Source organism: Myotis myotis, unplaced genomic scaffold, assembly GCF_014108235.1.
Source record: "Myotis myotis isolate mMyoMyo1 unplaced genomic scaffold, mMyoMyo1.p scaffold_m19_p_19, whole genome shotgun sequence".
Classification (NCBI taxonomy): Eukaryota; Metazoa; Chordata; class Mammalia; order Chiroptera; family Vespertilionidae; genus Myotis; species Myotis myotis.
The window spans coordinates 27705788-27725375 of NW_023416323.1; the positions used below are offsets into that span (position 1 = coordinate 27705788).

At 36.0% G+C, this 19588-nt stretch overlaps 1 long non-coding RNA gene across 1 annotated transcript in view; it reads right to left on the reverse strand.

Moving 5' to 3' along the window:
- Window positions 1-18683: 18683 nt before the first annotated feature.
- LOC118674205 overlaps window positions 18684-19588 on the reverse strand; it is a 32586-nt gene continuing 31681 nt past the window's right edge. Inside the window, exon 3 of the long non-coding RNA XR_004973600.1 lies at window positions 18684-18774. This is a non-coding gene — a long non-coding RNA (uncharacterized LOC118674205). The remainder of the gene's footprint in view (window positions 18775-19588) is intronic.

A 19588-nucleotide genomic window follows, 5' to 3' on the forward strand; every position in this document is an offset into this window, starting at 1 on the left:
CAATATAGTATATACTATGCCTTTTAAAATAAAAATTTTAAATATTTTTAGGTATGAAAATTAACTTTAAGGTCTATGGCATAAAATGAAAAGGCTATATTTTCTCAAGGCTGCATGGTTGGAACTTGGTATGATTTAGTTATAACTATAGTACTAGCAGGATCCAAAGATATCAGAAGGAAACTATCAGTCCATATTCAGAGATGCCTGAAAAGGCTAGAGATTTAATGAAACGTTGAATGATCCTTTGATTGTTTTTTTTCCTTTTGGAAATTTCCTCAGAAACAAAGTCCATCTATTATAGTTTCCTAATTGCAGCCAGCAACTTTGCTGTCCCCTCTGCACTTGGTGGTGCTCACGAATGTGGCTGACCCAGGCTACTGGTGCCCTGGCCAACCGTTATCTTGATCCTGCAGTTTGTTCCAGCTACCAGTCTCTTTAGGCAGCTCTTGTCCTTCCTCAGCCCAGATTTTGATGTAGGCTAGCTGACATCTTTCCTAACTATTTTGATCTTTTTTAAAATAAATATTTTTAATATTAAAAAGAGAAAGAGAAATTACATTTTAAGACAGAGTTTGGAAAGAAGTTAAAAACTCCAGCCATTTTATTATGTCATTTCATCTTCACAGGCCCTCTTTTGTTATGAGATTTTGTTTGTCACTGATATAATTACTTAAAACTTTTTCAGTGATTATTTTAAACATTTTTACCATTGATTGCTGTGCTTTTTCTATCATTCCCAACCCACACCCTGGTAGATACTGTAGTATGTACCTCTTCCTTTCCCTTTTTCAATAACATGTAATAGTTTCCCACTTTAATATAGTATTTAATTCAAGGAATATACATACTGAAAAATGTACAAATCAAAATGTAATATATGACTTTTCACTGATTGTACACACGTGTATAACCAGCATTCAGACTAAGAAGCGGAATATTTTACTAATGTTCCAGAAGCCATTCTTGTGCAGTCACTACCAACTACCCCAAGGGGAGCCTCTATCATGACTTCAAACAGCAAAGATTAATTCTGCTTATTTTTGAAGTTTATATAAATGGAATCATCTAACATGCACTACTTTGTGTCTAAATGTTTCACTCAAAATTATGTGAAATTAATTCACACTGCTGCATGTTAGTTGTGGTTTTTCATTCTTTTGCTGAGTAGAGGTCAGCAAACTAAGGCCAGTGGGCCAAATATGTTTTGGTATGATCCGTGAGATAAAAAAGATTTTTACATTTTTAAATGGTTAAAAAAATCAAAAGAGATAATATTCATGATATGAAAACTATATGAAATGTTAGTGGCCATAAGTAAAGTCCTTTTGTGTGTGGGGAAATATAGCTATGCACAACAACGACAGAGTCAAGTTGCTGGGGTAGAAACTTTTAGAGCATACAAAGTCTAGAACAGTTACTATGTGGCTCTTTATAAAAAAATGTTTAACAGCCTTTGCTATAAAGTGTTCCATTGTGTGACTAAACCACAATTCAGTCATCCATTTTACTGTTGAAGGATGGCTGTTTCTGGTACTGGGACATTATAAATATGTGCAATAAACATTCTAGAACATGTCTTTGGTGAACATGTATTTACCTAGGGGTGGAACTGCTGGGTAGAGGATATGCATATGTTTGTTTTTGTAGTTGTTGCCAAAGTTTTCCACAGTGGTTTTTATCAATTTATACTCCAACAAGCAGTGTATGAGAATTCCAATTGCTTTTTTCTTGCGAACTTTTAGTTTCCCTTATGTCTAATAAGATTGAGAGCATTTTTGCATATGTTTATTGCCATTTACGTATTTTCTTTTGTGAAGGCATCTATTTAAGTCTTTTGTCTACTTTTCTATTGGGTTATCTGACTTTTTCTGGCTGATTTGTAGGAGTTATATGTATATTATGGATATGTCATGTGTCAGATTGTTGTTTTTCATCTTTCAATCCTCACCTGCAGACACTTTTTCCATTGATTTTTAGAGAGAGTGGAAAGGAAGAAGGGAGGGGGGAGAGAGAGATAAAAGAGGGACAGAAACATCAATGTGAGAGAGACATTGATTAGTTGCCTCCTGCTTGTGCCCCAACCAGGGCCAGGGATCGAACCTGCAAGCCAGGTATGTGCCCTTGACTAGGTATTGAACCCAAGCCCCTTTGGTGCGCAGGCTGACTCTAACTACTGAGGAACACCGGCCAAGGCTGTCAGGTTATCTTTTGTAAATATTTTCTAGATTGTGGTATGCCTTTTATATCTTTTTAAGAGTATCCTTTTATATAATTCAATGAGTCTGTTTTTTCTTTGTAGTTAGCACTTTGTATTCTATTAAAGAAATATGGTCTATCCCAAAGACATGAAGATTGTAGATTCATTTGGATTTTTCATGTATACTAATATGTCATTTATGAATAATGACATTTTAAATTTCTTTTGTTCCAATACTACATGCTTTTGATTTCATTTTCTTGTACTAGCCAGTACCTCCAGTACAATACTAAACAGAAATGGTAACAACCATCTTTGTCTTGTTTTGAATAATTTATTGTGAATTTTGTTGATCCTCTTGCTCAGGTTAAAAAGTTTCTTTCTATGCCTAGTTTTTATTATGAATAGGTATTAAAGTTTATGAAAGATTAAAAAAAACCTACCAGGATGATCATGTGATTCTCTTTTTTTTTCCTGTTAATATGAAAATCAATGATACATTCATTGATTGATTTTGAAATGTTAAACCACCTATGTGCTCTTGGAATAAATTCTACTTGGTCATAATCCTATATAGTAAAAGCCTAATATGCAAATCGACATTGGAATGACCAGTTGCTATGATGCGCACTGACCACCAGGGGGCAGATGCTCAATGCAGGAGCTGCCCCGTGGTGGTCAGTGCACTCCCACAGGGGGAGCACCGCTCAGCCAGAAGCCAAGCTCACAGCTGGCAACTGCAGCAGCGGTGGCGGGAGCCTCTCCTGCCTCTGCAGCAGAGCTAAGGAGCAGCGAGCCGAGTGGTAAGGAGCAACGAGCAAGTGGGTGATAAGGAGTGAGGGGCCCCGGACTGCGAGAGGGCGCAGGCCGGGCTGAGGGGCTTCCCCTCGCAGTGCATGAATGTCGTGCACTGGGCCTCTAGTTTATAATAATTTTGATATGTTGCTGGATTCAATTTGCTTGCATCTGTTTAGAACTTTTATATCTATGTTCATGAAAATGATCAGTTTGTAATTTTCTTATAGTAATCTTTACGTTTTTAAAAACTGGTGAAATCACAAGAGCTATTTTTGACAAATTGCAAATTTTAGTGAAAATTAAAGCTGGTGTACTTTTATAATAATGGCATAGGGAACTCTGATACTTATGGGCTTTTCTTATTCTGTTCTAAGTTTCATGATTCACCAATACTTGTTCTAATATACAAGCTTTTGAAGATTCTTCTAAATTTTCTAAATTTTTTTTTTAAAATATATATTTTATTGATTTTTTACAGAGAGGAAGGGAGAGGGATAGAGAGTTAGAAACATCGATGAGAGAGAAACATCGGTCAGCTGCCTCCTGCACACTCCCTACTGGGGATGTGCCCGCAACCAAGGTACATGCCCTTGACCGGAATTGAACCTGGGACCTTTCAGTCCACAGGCCGATGCTCTATCCACTGAGCCAAACCGGTTAGGGCTAAATTTTCTAAATTTTATTTTACTCCTCTCTCTGGTGAATTCAAGAGTCCACAGTAAGGTATTTGTGTGTGTGTATGTGTGTGTGTGTGTGTTAATAATTACACATTAGGCTGCTGCTATTTGCAAAAACAGGTATTGTGGGAAGCTATAAGAAGTAGGAGATATATTCTCTGGCCTCAATGAGGTTTTTAATGTAATATGGCATCTTCTTTAATTTAATTTCTTCTTTTAAATTCATGAAGCTTTAAAAAATAACTTATATAATAGGGAAATAAGTTAATAAAAGAAAAATTAGAAATAAAGAAAAGCAGAAAGAAGATTCAAAATCACTCATAGCCCTACCAACAAACACAACTATTACTAACATTTAAATTTTGTTGTAAATTAGATCATCTTCCAAGTGTTCATTCTCATATTTTATTTACAGAAGATACCTCCACAGCTGGTATTTCCTATTAATTTCATCTGTGTATACATTTCCATTTTATGTTCTCAAAAATGTTTTAAAAGATAAATTTAGAAAATAGCTTTAATAATTTATATTATAAAACAATATTAAGATTGGGACAGTTTTTGAATGTGAAATGAAATTCTCTTCTCTTTCTCAATGATCAGATATGACACTGTACCATGGTTACCAACTCAGCAAGCTTCAATTACATGCGTGGTAGGTCGTGTACATTGGCATATCTCTACCTTTAAACTATCCTCATCTCTTATACAACAAATTAAGACATGGTAAAAATACTACTAAATTTATTGTATAACAAAATTGCTATCTTAGTGTTGATTAGCACAGTGGTTAAAGGCACAGGCTCTGATGCTAGGTGTCTGAGTTTGAAACCCGGCACTATCCACAGGTATATAATTTTCGCCAAGTTACTTACATTCTCTGTGCTTCAATAACCCATCTGTAAAATGGGGGAAAAATGGTAATGATTTCATATAATTGTTGTGAGGATTAAATAAGTTGAGACAAGTAAAGTACTGTTGGGCATATAGTAGGTGCTCAGTAAATATCAGCTTTGCATAGGCAAACTAAAGGGCTATTCATTTTAAATACATAAAAGGAGGAACTACATGTAGTTTCGTATTGACCTCCATCAGTTTGCTCTGATCAACATCCCTCTTCTATTCAAATTAAAGACTGTCTTTTTAAACTATTTAGTTCACCTTCATTCTCAGTGTCTTCTGTCTACTGTCATATTTTCTATCTAATTTCTGAAACAATAAAATATCATCTGCTTTAAGTGTGTTTATGGATAGGAAGAATTAACATTATTAAAAGGCCTACACTACCCAAACCAATCTATAGATTCAACACAATTCCTATCAAGATACCAATGGCATATTTCACAGAACTAGAACAAATACTCCAAAAATTTATATGGAACCACAAAAGACCCTGAACAGCCACAACAATCTTGAGAAAGAACAATAAAGTTGGAGGAATTAGGCTACCTGATATCAAACTATATTACAAGGCCATAATAATCAAAACAGCATGGTACTGGCATAAAAACAGACGTACAAATAAATGAAACTGAACAGAGAGTCCAGAAATAATCCACACCATTATGGTCAATTAATATTTGACAAAGGAGGCACAAACATACAATGGGGTAAAGATAGTCTATTCAATAAATGGTTTTGGCCAAAGACCTTGTATGCATATAAGCATAACCCATGGACACAGACAGTGTGGTGGTGAGGGCCTAGGGTGGGAGGGGTGTAGGTGGGCTGGAGGGGGTTGATGGGGTAAAAAAGGGGATATATATAATACTTTAAACAATAACGATTTAAAAAAAATAAAAATTTTTAAAAAATTAATAAAATCATTGCCTCCTCCCCAAAAGGTTTTTGGAAAACTGGACATATACATGCAAAAAATGATATTAGACCACCTTTTTATATCATATATAAGAAAAAACTCAAAATAGATTAAAGACTTAAATGTTAGACTCAAAACCATAAAAATCATAGAAGAAAACATAGGCAGCAAAATCTTGGACATTTCTTATAGCAATATCTTTTTCTGTTATATCTCCTTGGACAAGGGAAACAAAAGAAAAAATAAACAAATGGGACTACACCAAACTAAAAAATTTCTGCACAACAAAGGAAACCATCAATAAAATGAAAAGACAACTCACTAAACTGGAGAATATATAAGCCAATACCACTTGATTTAAGTTAATAAAAGCTGGAATTAACGAAATGAAGACAAGAGACATGTTATAACTGATAGCACTGTTAGGGTTTTCCTAGTCTTCTCTTTTGTTTGGTTAATCTAGAATTCACAGAGTACTGTTCAATTAAAGGATCAATTACAGAGCTGGCAATCTACACTAATAAAAGACAAACATGCAAATTGACCGTACCTTTGCTACGTCTCAAGCCATGCCCACCAGCCAATCAGAGCGACTATATGCAAATTAACCCAACCAAGATGGCGGCTGGCACTCATGGAGCTGGAGCAAGCAGGAGGCTTGGTTGCCCCAATGATGGAGGAAGCCAAGCTTCCTGCCTGCCACGGCCCTGGCTCTGAGCTCCACTCAAAGCAACAAAGTTTCAATTATAGAAGATAAATAAACCCCAGATACCTGCTTTCAGCCGGCTGTGGCCATAGAGCTGGAGCAAGCAGGAGGCTGGGTTGCCCCTGGTGATGGAGGAAGCCAAGCTTCCCTCCCACCTGCCCTGATGGGCTCTGAGCTCCTCTCAAGGCTACAAAGTTTCAATTATAGAAGGTAAATAAATCCCAGAATAAAAAAAGAAAACAGAAAAAAAGGAGAAGCTGGGAGCTTCCGTTGCCAGGGGTGGGGGATGGGGAGGCTTGGCCAGCCTGAAAAAGGCTCTCAGCCCCTCATCCAGGCTGGCCAGGCACCCCAGTGGGGACCCCCCCACCCTATAGGGAGTGTGGCCTGCCTGAAAACAGCCACCAGCCCCTTACCCAGGCTGACCAAACCTCTATGGGGTGAGGGTCCCCACTGGAGGGGGCTTGACCAGCCTGCAAATATCCATCAGCCCCTCACCCAGGCTGGCCAAACCTACATTGGGTGAGGGTCCCCACTGGGGGGGGCTTGACCAGCCTGCAAACAGCCATCAGCCCCTCACCCAGGCTGGCCAGGCACCCAAGGGGGGACCCCCACCCTGAAGGGGGTGTGACCAGCCTGCAAACACCCATCATCCCCTCATCCAGGCTGGCCAGGCACCCCAGCAGGACCCCCACCCTGATCTGGGACACCCTTCAGGGCAAGCCAGCTGGCCCCCACCCGTGCACCAGTCCTCTATCCTATATAATAAAAGGGTAATATGCAAACTGTCCCTAACAGCAGAAAGACTGGGAATGACTGGTCACTATGACACACACTGACCACCAGGGGGCAGACGCTCAATGCAGGAGCTGCCCCCTGGTGGTCAGTGCACTCCCACAGGTGGAGCTCTGCTTAGCCACAAGCCAGGCTGATGGCTGCCAGTACAGCGGTGGTGGTGAGAGCCTCTCCCGCCTCCTCAGCAGCACTAAGGATGTCATACTGCAGCTTAGGTCTGCTCCCCGCTGACAAGTGGGCTTCCCCCGAGGGCTCCCGGGCTACCAGAGGGATGTTTGATTGCCAGCTTAGGCCCAATTTCCCGGGGAGCGGGCCTAAGCCAGCAGGTGGTCATCCCCCAAGGGGTCCCAGACTGCGAGAGGGCACAGGCCAGGCTGAGGGACCCCTCCCCCAGTGCACAAATTTTTGTGCACCGGGCTTCTAGTAAAAGTTTAACAGTCTGAGTTACACAAATAAATATAGAAGAAATTAAAATGAACTTAAAAACCAGACTAGGGCACGAAAGAATTTAAGTCAAAAGTCATAATACAAATTCTAATCAGTTTGTTGGAGGTTGTGGAGCTTTGTCATCACAAGAGACTGGAGAGCTTAGAATAACTGGCTTCAGGTCTTAAAATCTGAGTCTGCAAGACTGTTTAACACTGCAGCAATTACAATTCAAGTATTACACAGTATGCGTTTATTTCTTTGCTAAACTGCAGCGTTATTTTGTAAGACATTAATTCTGTAAAACATTCAGATACAGTCAAGGTTATGGGTTCTCTCAGGATGGCTATATAAAAGGAGTTATAATAGGATAGGGAAGCTTTAATTATGGGCTGGGTCCTTGAACTCTGAGTACCAGCTTTAGACAATCACTCTTTCTGTAGATTCCACATAGTGGCCTCACCTACTTTTTTTCTTTTCTTCTTCTTTTTTTTTTTCTGTTTCAGAATCTGAAGTATCCTGTGGTTTATTGATTCTTCTAACCACACATTCTGCCACTAATGTTCATCACTTGTGTTTCTCCTGACTCCAGCCTCTTGAGGAGAATGAAAGGTGGAAAATGTGACACAATAGTCTCAAATTGGATGACTCAGTTTAAATACTGCACAGGAAAAAAGTGTCTTATATCACCACTAGAAACATTTTCCTTTCAAATGGAAGTGATCTTGAAACCAAGTTGAATCAAGCAAATAGGTAAAGAATTACTGAAGTACGTACTTTCAGAATATATTGTGGTGTGTCAGAAGATCAGTCATCTATAGGATGACAAAAAACTTTTATTCTAGTTTTTTATACTTGCTGATCTTATTCAAATTTTTTAGTCAGCAACAATCAATTTTCATCCAGCCCAAATATTGATACTGAGATATTAATCCTTTCCTATCCGTTAAGTTAGCCTTTTAAGTAAATATTTACAGACATTTTCTTCATTCAATATAAAATTCTCTTCAGGCACTAACATGTTATAAGCCATTCCTCTTCACACCCCTCCTCCCCCCACCTCCCAACAAGTCAATGATCTACCCCAAATTCTATCTCCTACCTCTAAAACGACTTACAGCATTTATTTCTATTGCGATCATATCCTTTTCATTACTTCATTGGTTTTGAAATACCTTGGTGGATTTTAACATTTTTAAGAAATACACACCCACACATTCCTTATAATATCACCCTGGAGAACAAGAGGCAGTATGGCATTTTTGTTAATTAAGAGTGGAGGCAATGAAGTCTGACTGCCTGGATTAGAATACAAACTCTGTCACTTAGTGGCTGTATAGTCTTGACTGATTTGCTGAACCTCTTTGTGTTTCACTTTCCTCATTAGTAAAATGGGAGATAATTATGACCCTATTTCGCAGGGTTGTGGAAAGGATTAAATAAATGAACATTTGAAAAATACAGTATAGTTAATATTTATTAGCACATAAATATTAACTATCATTATTTCATTAAAATTCCCCCAAATTATAAAGGAAAAGCCACTAATAAGCATCTTGCCTGCCAAAGTGACCCTTTTAAAACGTAAGTTATATCGGGTTCCTCCTTTGATCAAAATCCTTCAGTGGCTTCCTGTCTCATTCAAAGTCAAAGCCAAAGTCCTCGCCTTTACTTACCAGACCTTACTTGAGCTGGCCGCCCCAAGCCCCACCCCTCTGGCCTTATTTCCTATAATTCTTCATCTCCTTCACTCTAGCCTTCATTGGTCTCCTTGTCGTTCCTTGCATGTATCAAGTATACCTACCAGTACTTTCAAAGCCCTATAACCACTGCTCCCTCTAGCTGAAATATTCTTTCCCCAGAATCACAAGCCTCCCTCTCTTAGTTCAGATATCATCCCTGATCATTCATTATAAAAGAGCAATCACTCCCAGCCCTTGGCACTCTCTATCTCCTATACCTTGATTTATTTTTCTCTACAGCAGTTATCACCACCTAACATAAATGCCACAGATCTGTCTATTGGTGATAAAAGAATCTATAGAGCTTAACTGAATATGACTGCTTATTGAAAATTTGTCCTATTACCTTCTTGTGCTGGCTTGGAAAACTATGACATATATTAACAAAGTCCTTCAATTATTAAGATGAATCAGAATCTTCATAGAATCAGATTCTTTGTAATATATTGCATTAAATGATTCTTTCTTAGAGGAATCAAAAAAGGATTTGTGTGTGTATGTTTATGGCTTATATACTATCAAATTAGTAGCTCTCTCAATAGATAACAAACATTTGATAGACATACCTGTCCTGGTAGTGAACTTCAACAAAGAGAGCTTTCAATGTGAGAAAAACTAGGGATAAAAGGGAAAAGAGAACTGGCTTCTATAGGAAAATCCTGAAAATGTTACCTCCCCCATTTTTGGGGGGACAAACACACACCACGTCTTTAGGATTTTTATAGGCATAGAGACTTGGTTTAAATCGCTCGTGTGTGCCCTTTGACTTTAGAAAAGAGATCAATTGAAATAAAGGAATGTTCCTGCTTCTCACCAACAGATGAAAGGAAAAAAACATTAGACTATAGCATCACATCTAGGAAAATGAAAAGAGAGACCATTGGAACATAAAGAGAGAGAAACAGCAAAGGAGAAAACTTAGTAGTCATGTGAGGCTCAGCCTAACAGAGGTTTAAATTAAGCACTTATTAGCCAGCTACATAGGCAAAAACTGATTGTTACATACACTGACTGTCACTTTCTTTCACAGCTGTCTCTGATCATTTTTTACTACCCCTCTTTAAGATTTCTATTCCTAAAATAAGCTATATGTGGTTCCTGGGTCCATTAGCAAAATATTTTTTTCTGTTTAAAAAGGCTATCAAATATCTCAAACATACAAAGAAGTCAAAAGAATAACGACATTGGACATCTGTATAGCCACTATCTAGTTTTGTTAAATTTAATGCCTCCAAATTTGCTTAATTTATTTTAAAGAGACATTATAGTTACGGTTTAAGCCTTATGGGGAATCCTTCAACACCTCATTTCCCTCTCTTTTTTGCCTCCCTAGATGTAATTGTACCCTGAATTTGATGTCTATCATCCCCATGTATGCGTTGCATGTTTTTCATGTTTATATTAGTGATATCAGACTGCATATCTTTTGCATTAACATTTCATGCTCAACATTATGTTTTGGAAATTTTATTCCTAATTACACATATAGTTCAAGTTAATTTATTTTAATTGCTATATGGGTACCATTGAATGAATATTCCCAAATTTATTCATTCATTTTCTTATTGATGGACAATTACTCTTTCCCAATTTTTCATTATTATTAACAATGTAACAATGAACGTTAATTTTAACTTTCTTTTTGGACATATATTAGTTTCATGAAGGTACATATGAGCATTTTCAACTTTTCTAGATATTAACAAACTGCTCTTCAAAGTAACTGTACCAAATGTTTAAGGAGGAATTAACATCATTCTACACAATCTACCCCAGAAAAATGAAGAGGGAATATTTTTCAGCTCATGTTGTGAAGTAGGATTTACCCAGATTACAAACAAGACAAAGACAGTATCAGAATATTTTCCTTCTAAGATTTGGAAGAAGACAAAGATATCTGCTCTCATTGCTCTTATTTAACAGTGCTGGATGTTCTGTCCAGTGCAATAAGGCCAGAAAAGGAAATACATATATATTGGAAAGGAAGAATTAAAACTATTTACACATGACATGGTTATCTCTGTAGAAAACTTCAAGGTATCTACAAAAAAACTCCTAAAACTATTAGGTTCATTCAGCAAGATACAAAATAAACAAACTCATGGACACAGAAAACAGTGTGGCAATTGCCAGGGGCAGGGGCCGGGGGAGGGGCAGGGCAAGGACTGGGAGGTGGAGGAAGGTGTAGGTATAAGGAGGATAAATGGTGATGGAAGGAGGCTTGACTTGGGGTGGTAAGCCCACAATATAGTGTATAGCTGCTGTGCTGTGGATTTGTGAACCTAAAACCTGTATAATTTTGTTAACTAGTGTCACCCCAATGAATTAAATAAAATGGAAAAAAAGAGGAAACAATTAATTGTACTTCTATATACAATGAACACATAACAGAATAAAAATATATAATACCATTTAAAATAAGTTAAAAAAACTAAATACTTAGGAGAAAAATCTAAAACAACATATATAGGCTTATATGCTAGAAACTACATAATGATGATAAAAAAATCAAGGAAGATAAAAATAAATATAAATATACTATGTTCATAGAGTAGAAGACTCAAGAGAGTACAGATGCTAACTCTTCCCAAATTAATACATAGAGTTAACTATAAAATTCCTAGAGTTTTTATATAGACAAGATTATTCTAAAATTCATATAGAAAGGCAAAAACCTACAAGAGCTAAAACAGTTTTGGAAAAAAAAAAGAAGTGTGGGAATTAGTCTATCTGGTTTTAAGACTTATTTTATAGTTACAGCAATCAAGACTGTGCAGTATTTGTGGAAGAAGAGACATATAAATCAGTGGAAGAGAATAGGACCCAGATATTGATAGAGCCACACAATTATACACCCCCCCTAATTTTTTTCAAAGTTGCACATCAATTCAACCAATGGCAGTGGAGAGCAATTGGACATGCATAGACAGAAGAATCAACTTCAATCAAAGTTTCACACCTATAAAAATTCAAAATATACGACAGATTTAAATGTAAAATGTAACACTACAAACATTGTTTAGAAAAAGTCATGGGGGAAATATTCGAGATCTAGGGCTACAGAAAGAGTTCCTAGAGTTGATACCAAAAACACGAACCATGAAAAGAAAAATTGCTCAGATGAATCTGATCAAAATTTAAAACATTTCCTCTGCAAAAGACCTTGTTAAGAAGAAGAAGACAAACTACAGAAAGGAAGACAAATATCTTACAATGGATTTGTATCTAATTATGTAAAGAACTCAGTTAAAAAAGCAAATAATCTAATGATTACATGGGCAACAGACATGAAGAAACATTTCTCTCAAGAAGATTTATAGATGGCAAATAGCCCACAAAAAGATGTTCTGAATCATTAGCCATGAACCATTAAGAAAATGTAAATTAAAACCACAATAAGACATCACTATAACTGATCAGAATGGCAAAAGTAAAAAATGGCAACACCATGTAATGCTACTCAGCATGCAGAGAAACTGGATCACTCATACACTGCTAGTGAGAATATAAAATGGTACAGCAACTTTGGAAAATTGTCGGGCATTTTCCAGAACAAAAATATAGCATGCAATTACCATACAACACGGAAATTGCATTCAGGGCATTTATCACACCGAAATGAAGACTTACTTTAAACAAACAGGTACATGAGTATTTAGAGCAATGCAGTGAGTTGAATGATGGCTCCCCAAAAGATATGCCCATGTCCTAATGTCTGGAACCTGTGAATGTTCCCTTATTTGGAAGAAGGGTTTTTGCAGTTGTGATGAAGGATCTTGACATAAAGAGAACTTTCTGGATTGTCCTGGTGGGACCTAAATCCAAATGCAGTGTCTTTATAGGCGACACACAGAAGATATTTGACAGCAGAGAGGAAGTCAATGTTAAGACTGAGGCAGAGGGGGGATAAAATGGACACATATGTAATACCCTTTGTAATACTTTAAGCAATAAATTTAAAAAAAAATAAGTAAAAAAAAGAAAGAAAGAAAGAAAAAAAAAATAAAAGACTGAGGCAGAGACTAGAGTGATGTGGCTACAAGCTGAGGAAGCCAAAAACTGGAAAAGGCAAATGGATTCTCTCCCAGAGCTCTCAGAGGTAGTAAGGTCCTGCCAGATTTCAGACTCCGGGCCTTGGAGAACTGAGAAATTAAATCTCTATTGTTTTAAGCTCAAATTTGTGGTAATTTCTTATGGCAGCCACAAGAATCCAATATAAGCAGCTTTATTCAGAAATAGTTCAAAACCAAATAGCAGATTTCTTCAAAGAATAAATAGTTACACAAACTGTGGTACATCCAACCATTGCCTACTACTTGGCAATAAAATGGAAAGAACCACTGATACAAAAACCTGGATGAATCTCCAGAGAATTACCCTGAGTAAAAAATCAGCCAATCCCGAAAGATTTTATACCATATATTCTATCTATATAATATTCTTAAAATAAAAAATTATAGAAATGGAGAATAGATTAGTAATTGCTAGGAGTTAAGGAGGGCTGGAGGTAGGAGGGAAGTAGGTGTGACTTTAAAAGGCAACAAACATGAAAGATCCTCGTGGTCATGGAAATGTTCTATATTTCGACTGCATCAATGTCAATGTCCCAGTTGTGATATGGCACTATATAGTCTTGCAAGATATGACCACTGGGGAAAACTGAATAAAGAGGACTTGGGATCTTTTTATATTATTTATTGCAACTATATGTAAATCTACAATGATCTCAAAATCAAAAATTTAATTTAAAAAATAATCAACTTGGGTAGGGGAGAATAGAAAGTAAAAAATAAACAAACAAAAACCAAGCTAGAAGCATCAACATAAAGATGCTTTATGATCATCAATGTGCCTCAAAATAAAACTCAGTCAATTTAAAATTATAGTCTCCCTTTTGACAAAGAAGTGATTCATCATTTCTTATCAATGAAACAGCTTTGGTGTTAGAAGATTAATACCCCTTTTCCCTTTTTAGTCTTCTGTACTTTTCTGCAATATTAAGAAACAGAATAATCAGCATGCTATTATAAAATATCCTCCTTCCAAACTGCTTCAGACTCAGTTCTATGAACTGACACCATGGCTATTCTCTTTCTCTCAAAAATTATGCTTTTAACTTTTAATTTAATATTGAATTAGAAGAATGTTTCACCACACTTTATTTCTGTATTTTACCTCAAAGTCCAGGGTATTTTAAATACCATAACCCAATTCCCATCCAATTTACTTTTACTGCTTTATTTGCCCTTACTTAATCAATAGCCAGCAAATGTCTATGTGCAGTCTATTTAATCTTGCTAGTTTTAATATCCATAGCCATGATGCCAACAATTCCTAAATTACTTTTTTCCAACTTTAGCTTCATATTAAGATCCCAAGTACCTCTGTAAATGCCCTAATGCTCTCAGTACTTATCTTGAATCATTTGCCGTTTTTTTTCTTTAACATAAAGGCAGAAAGGCAGATGACCAACCTTAAATGTGGGTAACAATCTGTCCCTTTGCAATATGTCATGAGAATTCATACACCTAAGGGGAAAGACCAGATGCCATATTCTTCCATTTTTGTTAAAGGTTCTAACACTATTGATAATAAAGATTTTTTTCAGACGACAAAAGTCACTAGTTCTGCTGTCAGCAATTCTTACAACAATTCTCTGAACTATTTTTCAATTGATAAGACCATTATGTCTAGGCTAATGCAACAACTTGTCTGATCTCCCTATATTCAGAATCTTTTCATTTTAAAATATACTGCCAACTATGGTTACATGTGGGTTTGATTTATTTATTACACCTCATGCTATTTGAAGGTTGCTCAATTGCTTTCTATTTGCTAAGAACAGTATTTTCACAGGGTAACTAATCTTTGTGAATCTTTTCCTCAGGCAGGTGTTTTGAGTCACATTGTAAATGTATCCCGTGAATCATAGTTAAAAAACTTGAAAAATAATGACATAAAGAATCTAAAATTCTATACTAGACAATCAAGATCGATCACAATCTTTCCCCTAACAACAGGTATATGCTTACCGTCTACTACTGGCTTCACAAATACATCACCCCTCTCAAATTAACCTACTTGCCCTGCCTTAAAAAAACACCCAGTGGTTTGCCAACTACATCTTTTTGCAAATAAGCCACAGTGATTACACTAAATATATAATGAAGGGAAAGGGACAAAATAGAACCTTAAACACAAGTCTATCAGAATGAAATGCTTCCCTCTCCATGAAACTTCTTTGTATTACTGTAACAGAGGTGTTGTTCACTTAGCTAACATCTTACAATACCTGCTTTTTTTATGGTGATTATGTAATATCTTTATTTCTCAAATCCCTCTTTATAAATTTATGAATATATGTTTTATGAACTTCATTTAGACTAGTATAATTTCCTCACATTGATTACTATAGTGGTCCTAGTAATCCTCCCTGTGGATCTGCCAGTAATCTTTTCAACATGAAACTCTTACTATGTCATTTTAATGCCAATGGACTTGCAAAAATCTTATTTTGATCATTTTTAATGTCCTAGACTCGTTTATTCTTTCAACAATATACTCAACTATATTTTCTACTAAATAAGGCAGTGTCAAATGTGGGGCACATAAAACTATTCTTAATCACTTGTTGCTATTACTAGTATATTCTGCTTTATTCTATTTTTAAATATATATATTTAAAATACATATTCTTGATTTTTTTCCAGAGAGGAAGGGAGAGGGATAGAGAGTTAGAAACATCGATCAGTTGCCTCCGGCACTCCTCCTACTGGGGATGTGCCCGCAACCAAGGTACATGCCCTTGACTGGAATCAAACCTGGGACCTTTCAGTCTGCAGGCTAACGCTCTATCCATTGAGCCAAACCAGTTAGGGCTTAAAAATATATAGCTTTTTATTGATCTCAGAGAGAAAGGGATAAGGATAGATAGAAACATCAATGATGAGAGAAAATTATTGATCGGCTGCCTCCTGCATGCCCCACACTGGGGACTGAGCTCACAGACCAGGCATATGCTCTGACGAGGAATTGAACCGTGACCTCCTGGTTCATAGGTTGATGCTAGATTTTACATGAAGATTTGTTTTAGTTTGCAGAAGTAAATATAGAAATTTCTCCCTATATACTCTTTCATCATATTTCTGTCACATTCACATGCATTAGGGGTATACCATATATCTGCTCAAAATATCCATCCATGTAATTATCCAATAATTTTCTTCATATTTATATATGTATAAAACTATATTCACACAAATCCTCTCCCTTTTATACCTTAGCCCACCTCTGGATGTTATATACCATTGTTTATCGTCAGTAAAATCTCTGTAAAACCTAGTATAATGTCACGACCCAATGGACATTTAATAAATATTTATTTGTAACAATAATGATCTCACACAGACTTTTTGAAAGTGATTTTGGAAAATCATCAGCTATTCTTTAATATAGATTAATCAACATCTCCCCAGAAGAGATGATTGCCTTCAGTCAGAAAAGAAACAAATATACAGAAAAAACAAGTGAGATCAAGTCTTTAATAAAAACATTTTTTTTAAGTTAAAGATCCAGTATAACATAGCATTAGTCACCATGAACACTTTGGATAAATAAACCTTATGGAAACTCAAGTTAGTGACACAAAATTATACAAAAAATATACTGTGGTATGCACTATGAATTTCAGACTGGTGGTTTTAAATCACTAGCATCTAAGCACTGGTGCAGAGGTGCAATTATGTCAATGGACAGTCTATGAACATCAGTATTGAAGATACAAATTCACTGCAGTAGGCTGATTAGCAATGCTAATGGGCACACTACACAGCCATATAATTAGAAAGAGTTTTACTCACAGTGGTGTTGAGGTTATGGGGTTAGGACAGTTTCCATTTCAAAAGACAGGAGAATCCAGGTTACCATGATGGGGAAAAGTAAATCATTTAATTTTAGCTATTGAAAATAAGATGGCTTATTTTAAAACAACAACTTTTACCTTTGCTTGTGAAAATTAAGGTAGATTATGAGTTAATTCTTCCTCAGCTAAAGAAGATTTTAAAAGGAAAAAGCAAACCCTCAATAGACAAGATAGCTAAAGAATCTCCACATGTGAGACTACATTAGTACAACTGGGTTGTCACCTCATTGTTCACATAAGAGAGTATGGAGCTTGATTAGAGAAAAAAATCATAATGGTGTTAACTCCTTCTCCTGAAATGGAGAGATGTACAGGCTGATGGAAGGTAGAGAAGAGAAGAGAAGAGAAGAGAAGAGAAGAGAAGAGAAGAGAAGAGAAGAGAAGAGAAGAGAAGAGAAGAGAAGAGAAGAGAAGAGAAGAGAAGAGAAGAGAGAAAAGAACAGAAGGCAGTCAGTAAAAAACACTTGGTTATAATGATGAGAATCATTTTCTTTGTGCGGAATCAAACCTGGGACCTTTTGAAAATCCATTTTCATATGTTCTTTATTTTATATTCCTTCTCAGCTACAATGACCTACAAAGAATCCCTAGGTTTGACAGTCTGTAATTAGCCAAGACACATAGTTATCTTTGCTTTCAATGGAGAACGCATTAGGTGATCACTTATACTATTTGCAGATGATTCCCACCGTCTCAAATTTTAGGTGCAAATACACTTAAAGTTTAGAGACAAGCTATTTTATTTCTGACAACATTTATCACAATTGTAGTGAATCACCCTCATCATGATACTTTGTAGTGGGATAAAGATGTGTTGTCACTCTGCTTTAGAGTAAAACTGAATCATTTCTTTTAAGTGTTGCGATATTTGAATTTTATATATATGCCCTGAAATGAAAAAGCATTCTCACAAATCCTTGCATTAAACAGGAAAATTTTGACTACAGTTTTAAGTAATATTCTTAGAGACAAAAGGAAGCCCAAAGTATCTGCTCTTCAGAAGGACTAAAGACTGTGTGCACGTGTGTACACACTCATATATGCGTGCGCGCACACACACATACACACATACACACACACACACACACACACAAACACACCCCACTCCTGCCTCCTTAGAGAGTTATTTTTATTTTCATAATATGGTTAAGTTAGGATTACCCAAGGAAAAAACTTCAAAGGATTTATCATTTAACACTTCAATGGAGTTACTAACAGGAATTATATTGAAGTAGGTCATGCCAAAATCCACCCTCAAACTACAAGAGATCCTACATAAGTCAGCAACCATTTCAAACAACAGTCACAAAAACCTGCAATCATTACCAATGTATGTGGTCTAGTAAACTGAGAATCAAAATATTTGAACTGCAACCCAGACTTCCAATTACAATCCTAATATTATCTCGGCCACCTATAAAATATGTAGATGGTTCATATCATAAAGGCTCATACATTCATATTAACAATAAAGTAAAATTTTGCTTTACTCTTAGTCTATGATGCACCCTCCTACAAAATAAATAAAAGCTAGAGAAACATTAATTCAAGCTGAAGACATTAAACAAAGGAAATTTCTCTTACCTAAATGGAACATAGAAATAATTTCCCAAATTGCAAATTCCTGGAGTTCGTGGAGTGTATTTCTCCTATCTTTTGGAAAATGCTTTCATAATCATTCACAGAGAAGACACTGTAAAGTGTTAATTAATATTAATGATGAAATAGTTTTTAAAATCCAAAGGGGGTTATTTATCAGGTCTTCCTCATTGACCTGTGCATACATGCTGAAAGTTAATTTTTTTTTGTGGGGGGGGGAGGTGTAATACTATTCTCTAATGGAGAGGTATTATAAATATGAATAAAAATATGTAACGCTTCTTACAGAAAATGTTATTTATGAACTAAGCACACGATGTCAGAAGGTACCTATCTTGCTTTCTAAATTTCATGTCAAAAGTTCTTAGTTTATGATTCTTAAAATTGGAAGCTGGACAATGCTTTTTGTTGTTTCAAGAAGTCACTTATCCCTATTTTTGGCTGACAACATTTCTATAAGAAAAAAGCAAAGCATATGTCGTTCTTTTTAAAAAATAATTTTACTTTATATTACTACTAAGATAGTAAGGTTTGTTATCCAAAAGCCAAAATACAGGCTAAGATGTCTACATAGAATATACAGGAAATCTCTCTATAATTCTTTCAGCAGATAAGACTTGTGATGTCCCCGTTCTAAGAGCTTTGACTCCATTCTCCTGAGTGAATAAAAACTATTGAAATTCCTGTTTTTCCCTTAAATTCATGAATTGCCTTTAATTGTGGGACCTAATAAATCCTCCTGTTGATTGAAAATATACTTGTATCTTCATTCAATTAACACTTCTCAGCAATGGAAAGGAGAAAGCACAATTGGATACTTTTGTGCATTTAATCTCATAATAATGAAAAAGTATATATAAAGGAATATCTATATCTATACAGATATATATTACCCTTTCTATACTTCC